The following is a 9,682-nucleotide window of genomic DNA, read 5'->3' as shown; positions in this document are numbered from 1 at the left end:
GAGATAATCTTTCATACTTAAACAAAAAAATATGCCCCCAAGGTCATCTTAAAAGTAGACTAGTTGAGCTAAAAATACTAGCAAAGAAGATCTGCTTTGGACATTAGGCTGTCTTAAGAATCTTTTATAGGGTACCAACTTGATAAAAGTAACAGGAAACATTAGATAGGAACTTTAGGGGGCAGTGAGTTTATGTTAAAGAGGGAATAACAACTCGGTAAAGGAGATTCAGAATGATCACACAACTCAAAGAGTATAGTCGATGTCACTCAATTGAACATGTTGAAACTGTTGAACTGGTGAAGGTTATGCTCAACCAAAAATTTAGGAAAAGAAGAAAAGCTGAGTGATCTCCTTCAGAGATATCAGCCATTGATACGGCAGAGAGCACAAATCTAACCTGACACACATAGAGTTGCCAGGAGTCAGAATCAATTCAACATTAACAGAAAGAAGAGCTCTATTTTAACCAATATGGGTTTTTCACTCTTGATAATTCATTTTTACCCTGTAGCCCTTCCTCATTAAAATGAAATGCTATGTCTGAGGTGTCTGTTTTCTAGTGCAAGGATGATTATAGCCAAGTTCAGAGAGCTCCTAACTTAGCTTCAAAAAGACTGTAGCATCTCATGGCTGAGACAATGAACTGAGAGAAAAGGCTTTTTGCATTTCGAAAGACAACTCCCCAGAGGACTCGGAATAAACAATGAATGTGGAAGGCAGCACAGTGACAGAAAAGAGACTTTTTTCCCAGCCATGGAGGGGTTGTGCTTCTTTGGGCTGGGGGAGAAACATCAGAGGGGAAGCCTAGACAGGACCTCTCTCAGACTCTGTCCTTGTGAATTAGAGGGGTGAACAAGAGATGGGAGAGGAAAGGGTAGTGTGATCACATTCTACTGGTGCCAGAGACATTCTGGAAGGTTCTTTTCTAAATTAGAAACAATACAACTATTTTTTGGTGGAAATGGTAACTGTTTCCTAAATTATTCCAGCACCATTAATAGAAACTGACTGGCCCCAAGCTTCTCATCTGACCTTTTGAGTTGCTGTTGCCAACTTAGTCCCACAAAGAAAGTTCTTTTTAAAAAGCACAATGCTCAAGGCAGACATACTTTACTAATTACGTTTAACTGTTTAGTTCAAAGAAGACTTTAGGGGATAGTTTTGGCTTCAAATTAAAGATTATTTAGGACAGAAGTTTTGAGAGCCTGGAAGACCTTCCTCCACCCCCAGCCACCCAGAACCTGAGCAGTAGTGGAGAAACAGCTGCAGGAGGCATCCAGGGGTTCCTGCAGGGCTCACAGTGAACAATGAACAGCCAAAAGGACAAGCCATCCACATCTCAGTGAAAGACAGGATCAAACCCTGTGCTTGCATAATTTATTTCCGTCAACTCACATAAAGATTTTATGTTTTGCATTACTTGAATTCATTTTTGTTGTGGTGGTATAATGTCGACAACAAAACATGATTGCCCAGGGATCCATGCAGTGTAACAAATCTCCTCTGGGATCAAACCAAGTTTGACAACCGTGTAGGAAGCCTATGACCTTGACTTCATGCTTGATAAGAAGATCCTCAAGGAGGAGAAGGACGGGCACAGTGGCTGCACTGATGGGCTCACACAAAGCAGTGGCTGTGAGGACCGTACAGGACATGGCAGTGGCTCCTTCTGTTGTACTTGGCCAGGTGAAGGGCACCTAACAACAACATGACCTTGACCTTTTAAACATCTAGGCTCCCTGAAGCAGGACTGTAGCTTTTTGCCTTTTTAAATACTCAGGCTTAAAATGTTAATGTTGACTCCTGAGTGTGTTATGCATTAGAAAGCTACAAAGAGTTAATTCCCTGAAGCCATTCCTATTAATCTAGGCGTCTGAGAAGAAACTAAATCTGGGACCTCAATTACCTGATCGAGTCCCTCGTAGCCTGAGCTGGCGGTAATATTGATGAGGGTGGCAATCACTTCTCCCACTTGGAGACCCGATTGCAATCCCATCATAAGCAATCTGTCCTTCAAGTGCATCTGGGAGTGGGCATTATTTTTCCTTTTTCTTCTGCTACTAGCAGAGTTTTTGGTTCCTGAATCTTTAACCCCCTGTGCTCTACAGTACAGCCGTGGTTAGACAAAGGGGGTTAACAATACCAAACCAGCAACACCTGAATGAGGGACTCTGGTGACACAGAAGTTGATACTATCCTAGTGGCTTTGTGGGGAAAAAAAAAAAAACACCTGGTGATTTGCTCCCGTACAGAGTCAAAGACACCCCCACCCCACTGCCACTGAGTCAATCCCAAGTTTAGTGACCCTGCGGAACAGAGTAGAATTGTCCTTTAGTGTTTCCAAAGCTGTACATCTTTGTGGGAGCAGAGTTCTTCATCTTTCTTCCATGGGCTGACAGGTGTGGTGAGTTTGAACTGTCAGCCTTCTAGTTAACAGACAAAGGCATTAACCATGGTATCACCATCATTCCTTCCCACAGATATTCCAGCCTAGGAAACCCTATGCAACATTTCTATTTGGTCTCATACCGTCACTGTGTGGCAAAATGGATTCAACTGCACCCAATAGTACTTGGATGTCTGTTACAGTCTAAAAGGGCACTTTTAACATCCTGTAAGTTCTGGTAATGTAGTCTGTAGGGCGTTGTACTGCTAACCCTAAGGTTCGAATCCACCAGCAGCTTCTTAAGAGAAATGATGGCAGGCAATCTCCTCCTGTGTAATTTGGACATTCTGGAAACCGCTTATTGGGACCAGCTCAACAGCGAAGGGAGAGTCTTGTTTCAGCCAGTCCGCATCACTGGTTGGTAGATAGGTTTGGAATTACCTTTTGGCAAGAGAAGACACTTGGAAAGTTTTTCCACTGGACAATAAAACTGAAGAGAGAAAATGAAAAGAGTTAATGCATCTATTTGCATCATTTGTCTGGCAAGGGAAGTGAGAGATGGGACTCAGAAACTTGGCTTTCCAATGGCCCTTGAACTGCTTCCCTCAGCATATAGGCTACAAAGAGCTTCATTAAACAGGTCTAGATGTTGTACTGTTAGAAGAATATTACACGGGAAGTTCAAGAAGCTTAACATGAAACCTGGAGCCAAGTCCCCCAAGATCACTTGAAGGCAGTAGGTGCTTGCATTATTTTTTACGTTGAATGTTTGTTACACTGCATTACTGTTCGCTGACTAACACCAAAAGAATGATGAGGACTTCCCTGAGGAGTGAGTGACAGAAATATGACATTGAGTCTGGAGGACATAGGAAAAGGAGCCTAAATTGATCAAACCCTAAGGCCTTCATGTGGCAGAGGGGTGAAGTTTGTGCTATGTGAGCCTACGGTACACCTTTGAGACTGAGAGATGGATGTAGAAGAAGGCAGTTTAGGTCATAGCTGAGGAAGAACTTTATTTTTTTAAGTTATTATTATTATTATTAATATTATTAATTATTATTCTTTTACATGTGTACCATCAAATCAGATCTGACTGGTACAGGAGGGGGTTGCCCTTCCTTCTCCAGCAAAGCATCTGGTGGATTCGAATCGCGCACCTCTGGGATTGCAGTGCTGCTTCTTGCCACTAGACCACCAGAGCTCGCTGAAGAACTGTATTTCAAAAAAAATTATTTTATTGTATTTTCAGTGAAACTATATAGAGCAAAAGAGTTTCCCACTCAACAATTTCTGTACATATTTTTCAAATGAATTTGGTTTTTTCTTCACAATATATCAACATGGTTGTTAATTCTGTTCTAGTTGTTGCATTCCCAGGAATCTAGTTTCATTGCCTGCCAAATTCTTCTTTTGTGCTTTCAAATAATCATTGACCATTTTGCCTCATAAAGATGGTTTTTTAAAGAAGTACAGTTCATAAGGGAGATAATCTTGTTCAAGACATTTAGCTACAGGGTGACTGCAGGGGTTAGTTTCAGCTCTAGATTTAAAGAGTATCTTAGGATCATAGACTTGAGATTTCTCAAGCCTCAGTTGGCCTGGTCTGTCTGCCTTTTTTTTGGATTTTTTTTTGTTTTTGCTTTTGAAATTTTTTACTGGTTTATTTACAAAGTTCGTATATATCACTTTTCACACTGGATCTTTCCCCATTTCCTTCACCCCTGCTTCCCTCCGCCCATCAAGCTGTGTGACCGTATGATCATCTTCCGCCCTCCCGCCCATCCTCAGGTCTGTGCTTCTGCCCTGCCTGCTCCACGCCATTGGATCCTCATACTCGTTCTACAATAATGGTCTTACACAATATTTGTCCTTATGGGGCTGAGTTAGTTCACTTAGCATAATGCTCTCCAGTCCCTCCCAAGTTAGGTAGTAATTTACAAAATCATTGAATTTGAATTTCTGTTCCATGTTCTTCTCCCTTTCTTCTATCAGAGTCCCTGATCAGAACATTCAGGCGTGGTAGCTGGGCACATCTAGTTCTTCTGATCTCTCGGTGTAAGAGGCTGTGGTTGATGTGGAATGATTATTTCAGCAGACCAGCTCCTTCTCGGAATCTTGGGTTCTCTTTTTTCTCAAGCAAATAGACTATATTTGTATCTTAGATGGCTGCTAGCAAGCTCTTAAGACTCCAGATGTTACTTATCAAACTAGAATGTAGAATAATAAAGTATATGTACTATGTATATTACGTCAATAGACTAAGTTGTTCCAGTAGACTATGCCCTAAATCTCCAAGCTGAGAAGACAAACCCCATAAAGAATTGGATATGTGTAATAAGTATCACCATCTGTGACCCCAATTCATTTTATTATATATGAATAGGGGTGGGGAAAATGTTGCTGGGAAGAACTGAAAGTGCCAAGAAAATGGATGAAACGCCTCAGAAATTGTCTCTCCATCAGAGGACATGGAAATAGTATTAATCTATTGCCTACTATGTGCCAAGGAAGTTTGTATATTTTTCTTTTGGTTTGTAATAATATCACATTCAAATGAATTTGAAAAGAAAGATTATTGATCCACTTTACAAACAAGGAAACTGCGAATCAGAGAAGGTTATTGTCAAAAGTCCATGTGACCGGTAAGTGGCAAAGGTCATATTTGAACTCCAGGTCTGACACAAAACTCCTGCCATTAAAGAAGTGGATTTCAAGAGAGCTTAAGTATTGAATGAGCAGTGGTTCTCAAAATCTGTGACCAGACCCCCACCTTGTTCTGGATGAAATCGGGGTTGTATTTGGCAAGTTTCCATTACTGAGGTGGTGGAACTCCAAGTCTTTGCACATTTCATTGTCTTCTCTCTCTGATATCTTCTGTTCCACTCTCTCATCATTTCTTCCTTTCTGTTTAGCCTCTTTACCATCTAGAGTAAATTTCAGTCTCTCCTGACATCTGTTTTTGTACTGTATCAAATAATGTTCTGCTGCAATTCATGGGGTTTTCAACGGCTCATCTTTGCAGTAACGAATAGGCAGTCCTGTTTTCTAGTCTGTTGTACTGTGGGAGCTCTGCTGAGACCAGTTTACCATGGGTGACTGTACTGGTGTTTGAAATGCCTGTACACAGCTTCCAGGATCACAACAACATGTAAAACACCACAGTATGGCAAAGTGTGTGTTTGTGTGTGTGTAGTGCAAAGATCTAAATTCAGGAAACCAAAAGGGAGGAACTTGATTGGCACTCCTCAAGCTGAAAGAATTGAAGAGAAGATTCCAGCCTTGAAGTCCAAGACCTCAGGATGTTATTGAAATGGAAAACTATTGAATGACACAGGAAGCATCAAAACAAGATGGAAGGAATACACTGTACTAAAAGGAATTGATTGACACTGAATCATTTCATGAGGCTGCATATGATCAAGAACAAATGATATGGAAGAAAGAGGTTCAAGTAGCACTGAAGACATTGGTGAAAATAAGTCTCCCGGGACTGACTGAATATCAATTGAGCTGTAAAAGCAAACAGATGCAGCCCTGACATGCTTATTCATTTGGTAATCTGGAAGACAGCTACTTGCTCAACTGACTAGAAGAGATCCCTATGTGTATATAAAAAGGTTATTCATAATCATGGAGAAATTATAGGAAATATATCATTAAAATCATAGGCAGGTAAAAGCATGCCAAAGACATCACAAAAATGACTAGAGCAGTGAGCCAACTGGGAGCTCTCAGAAATTCAAGCTGGATTCAGAAGAGACTGAAGTGAGAGAAATCTTAATTAAAAACAGAGAACAGCCAGAAATAAGTTTGTTTATGTTTTATGACTATACAAAAGCATTTGACTGTGTTGGTTGTTAAGTGATCATCTTTAGTAAGTGCTTCAAATATTCTTTCGTTTCTGCAAGCAAGGCTGAGTGATGTGCATAATAAAAGGTTGTTGATGAGTCTTCAACCTTAATGCCACATTCTTCATATAGTCCAGCTTCTTGAATTATTTGCTCAACATGTAGAGTGGATAGGCATGGGTAAAGGATATAGTCCTGATGCACACCTTTCTTGATTTTAAACCATGCAGTATCCCCTTGCCTTCAGGATAGATTACACCTCAACAGCAAGAGAGAGAGAGAAAAAAGTCTTACAGTTGGACCAATAAACAACATCATGATATGTAGAGAAAAGATTGACATTGTCAATGATTTAATTTTTCTTCTCTCCACAATCAACACTCGTGGCAGTCAAGAAATCAAAAGACATATTGTTGTTGTTGTTATGTGCCGTCGAGTCGCCTGCGACTTATAGCGACCCTAGTGAAAGACATATTACAATGGCTAAACCTGCTACCCCAGACCTCTCTAATATGCTAAAGGACAAGGAGGTCAGTGTTAAGTCTAAGGTGTATCTGACTCAAACAATTATATTTTAATTGTTTCATATACATGTGAAAATTGGAACATTAATAAAGAAGATTGAAGAACTGATGCCTTTTAATTATGGTATTGATAAAAAAAATACTGAATATAGCAAGAACTGTTCCCAAACAAACAACTCTATCTTGGAACAAGAACAATCGGAGAGCTCCTTTGGAGCAAGGATGTTGAGACTTTGTCACACATACTTTGGACATGCTATTAGGAAGGGCCAGTTGCTGGAGAAGAACATGATGCTTGGGAAAATGGAATTATCATTGCAAGAGGAAGGCCATCCACAGTATGGATTAACACCGTGACTGAAACAATGGGTTTATGTGCAACAGCGATGATGAGGATGATGAAAGACCTGACATGGTTTCATCCTGTTGTACGCAGGGTCATGGGTTGTACATGTGGTGGAGTCAATTGGATGGCACCTGACAACACCACCAACAAGAAGGTGAAACGCAGTGAGCTTTTAAAAGCTAAGTTTATGTAATGTAAAGGAGTTTATTCTATTCCAAGAGTCTATATATTTAACCATTCTTTGCGTTGTTAAATAAGGATGTTAAATTTTTGTTTTGGGGTTTCCCCCCCCCAAAATGTTAGCAGTTATACTAAAGGCAAAGAAAAGAAGATAAAGGGGTAGGGAAACAGAGTACTAGAAATAGAGTAAGCAGAACACAATGGAAGAGAATTTGTTGTTATTATGTGCCATCAAATTGAGTATGACTCATAGGAATCTGTTGTTCATTTGAGTATGAGTCACATGGACAACAGATCTTTACCCTGTCCTATCCTGTGCCATCCTCATATTCTCTGATGTTCTTGAGCCCATTACTTCATTCACTGTGTCAATCTATCTGTTGAGGGTCTTTTTCTCTTTCTCAGACCCCCACCTTTCCAAACATGATGTCCCTTTCCAAGGGTAGGAGGATCTTTCCTCCTAATAACCTGCCCAAAGTATGTGAGGTGCCTCGAAAGGAGCACTCTGGCTGCACCTTCTCCAAGGCATATCTGTTTATTTATTCTGTTGGCAGTCTGCGGGATAATCAGTACTCTAACACCACAACTCAAAGGCGTTGGTTCTTCTGTCATCCTATATTCATTGTCCAGCTTTCAGACACATAACAAATGATTGGAAAGATCATGGATTGAATCAGGCACACTTTAGTCTTCACATCATTGCTCCTCAGTACTTTGGAGAGGTCCTTGACAGCAGGCTTTCTCAGTGCAATACACCTTTAGATTCTTGATTGCCAGTGCCAAGGGTGTTGACTGTGGATCCAAGTAAGATGAAATAATTGACAATTTCTTTCTTTTCTCCATCTGTCATGATGCTGCCTGTTGGTGAGGATTTTTGTTTTCTTTTTTTTAAATTAGATTTTATTAATTTTAATGAACATTTACAGAGATTTGGGGTTTTCATTCATTCGTTGTTGCACTATTTTCTCTACCCTCCTCTCCAGTTCGTTCTTCTCCCCCGCCCTTGAAAGTCTGTTTTAATTGTCCAATTGCCACAGTGCTTATCAAAGCCAGTTCTGATTAATCTCCTTTGTCAGTGTGTCCTTTGCCATTCCCTATCACTCCTCCTTGAGAGAGACTTCACCCTGATTCATAAGGAAAAGGAGATGGTGTATTCTCTTAGCTACTTCCTGCTGAAAAGGGACACTGTAGGTTTCAGGGTGAAGATCTTCTCTCACTACTCTAAAGGGCCCCTTTGGCAGTAGGAAACACATAGATTATTATGGAGATTGGTTTTGGAATTTACATGCACTGTTATCAATTGTGCTTAGCCGTGCATGTTCATATCCTTGAAGATATAACATGGAAGTGTTGCAGCCTAGAAGACACAAATTTAACTAACAAGTTAAAAGTACATGAGTCAAAAATTGAAAGCAGTAATATTCCGTGTAGAGGCTCTAATAGTGGCACCAATCAAATTACAGAGGGAAGGTAGTTCTTACAATAAAAGGCCTATTGACTAGTACTTTGTCTATTATAGTATAAAGGTTAGGGATCACAAGATGTAGAGTTTAAACTATGTCATGATTTTTGTCTTCTTGATGTAAACATGTAATCCATCTCTAGTTTTGTATTAACACGGTTGGAGATCCTGTGATTCTTATTCTTCTAATGTTAGCCATAGTTTGTTATGATCCGCACAAACACCTGGGTGGGGTGGAGGCAAGTAATTGTGCAACAATGAATGAGTATTAAAAAAATCCATTACTTTTTATTGCTGAAAATATTCTAGTTTGTGTATACCACAGTTTGTTTATATGTTCAAGGACATCTTGGTTGCTTCCAAGCTTGGCCAATTATGAATAAAGCTGCTGTAAGGTTGTGTGTTGCTGGTGTGGATGCAAGTTTTTAACTCATTTGAGTTGGAAGATGATTGCTAAAGCATATATCAAGACTATGTTAACTTTGTAAGAAAATGTCAAGTTGTTTTTCAAAGTGGCTGTGTCTTTTCACACTCAGATCAGCAGGGAATGGGCCTTCCTGTTACTCCGCCTCCTCACCAATGCTTGGCGATCATGGTGCCTTGCAATTGTTTTTAGCCATTCCAGTGTCCATCACCGTCTGTCCATTTGAGGCACGATGGTGAATCGGGTGCTCCTGTGATGCTGAAAGCTATGTCATGTCATCAGTCTTTCATATGGTAGCAAGGTCATCATGATGGGCAAGTTTCTGCACAGCTTCCAGACTCAGACAGACTAGGAAGAAAGGCCTGACAATTTATTATCAAAAATCAGCCAGTGAAAATGCCACTGATCCCAAAGGGGTCCTTTAGAGTAGTGAGAGAAGATCTTCACCCTGAAACCTACAGCGTCCCTTTTCAGCAGGAAGTAGCTAAGAGAATACGCCATCCCCT

This window comes from Elephantulus edwardii, unplaced genomic scaffold, assembly GCF_000299155.1.
Source record: "Elephantulus edwardii isolate Elephantulus edwardi_28Jun2011 unplaced genomic scaffold, EleEdw1.0 scaffold00077, whole genome shotgun sequence".
NCBI classification, from domain to species: domain Eukaryota; kingdom Metazoa; phylum Chordata; class Mammalia; order Macroscelidea; family Macroscelididae; genus Elephantulus; species Elephantulus edwardii.
The sequence above is the reverse complement of the archived record's forward strand: the minus strand, read 5'-3'. Positions refer to the sequence as shown.